Below are 1278 nucleotides of genomic sequence, written 5' to 3' on the forward strand. Positions count from 1 at the left end.
CAGAGAATTGAAGATTCAGAACATACAGCAGAGAAATTACACAGAAAAAGCTGGGTGTTCAAAACGCCCAGTGAAGAAGGAAAACTGGCGTTTAAACGCCAGCCAGGATACCTGGCTGGGCGTTTAACGCCCAAAAGGGTAGCATTTTGGGCGTTAAACGCCAGAATGTATACCATTCTGGGCGTTTAACGCCAGGATGGCACAAGAGGGAAGATTTTGTTTTTAATTCAAATTTTTTTCAAGTTTTCAAAATTTTTCAAAATCAAATCTTTTTCAAATCATATCTTTTCAATCATCTATTTTCAAAATCAATTTCTTTCCATTTTCAAAAATACTTGCTAACAATTAATGATTTGATTTAACATTTCAAGTATGTTGCCTTTTCTGTTGAGAAAGGTTTAATGTTTGAATCATATGTTTTCTTGTTAGCCAAATCATTGATTTTAAAAATCAAATATTTTTAAATTGTTTCTCAATCATATCTTTTTAAAACTATATCTTTTCAATCATATCTTCTTAATCACATCTTTTTCAAAAATAGTTTTCAATCATATCTTTTTGAGTTCTAATTTCAAAATCTTTTTCAAAAAACACTTTATCTCTTTCCCAATCATATTTTTTCGAAAATCATTCTTCAATTTTTCAAAATGTTTTTAAAATCTTTTTAAATTTATTTTCAAAAATTTCTTCCCCTCTTCTCACATCCTTCTATTTATGGACTAACATGTACAATTCGAACTCTATCTTTCTAAGTTCGAATTCTTCTACCTCTTCCTTCTATTTTTCTTTTTCCTCTGACACCTCAAGGAACCTCTATACTGTGACATAGAGGATTCCATATTTTCATGTTCTCTTCACATGAGCAGGAGCAAAGACAAAAGCATTCTTGTTGAGGCTGACCCTGAACCTGAAAGGACCTTAAAGCGAAAGCTAAGAGAAGCTAAAGTACAACTCTCTGTAGAGGACCTAACAGAATTCTTCAAAGAAGAAGACATGGCAGCCGAAAACAACAACAATGCCAACAATGCAAGGAAGGTGCTGGGTGACTTTACTACACCTACTCCCGACTTCTATGGGAGAAGCATCTCTATCCCTGCCATTGGAGCAAACAACTTTGAGCTTAAGCCTCAATTAGTTTAATGCAACAGAATTGCAAGTTTCATGGACTTCCATTGGAAGATCCTCATCAGTTTTTAGCTGAATTCTTGCAAATCTGTGACATTGTCAAGACCAATGGGGTTGACCCTGAGGTCTACAGACTTATGCTATTCCCTTTTG

The sequence above is a fragment of the Arachis duranensis genome, chromosome 5 (genome assembly GCF_000817695.3).
Source record: "Arachis duranensis cultivar V14167 chromosome 5, aradu.V14167.gnm2.J7QH, whole genome shotgun sequence".
Lineage (NCBI taxonomy): Eukaryota > Viridiplantae > Streptophyta > Magnoliopsida > Fabales > Fabaceae > Arachis > Arachis duranensis.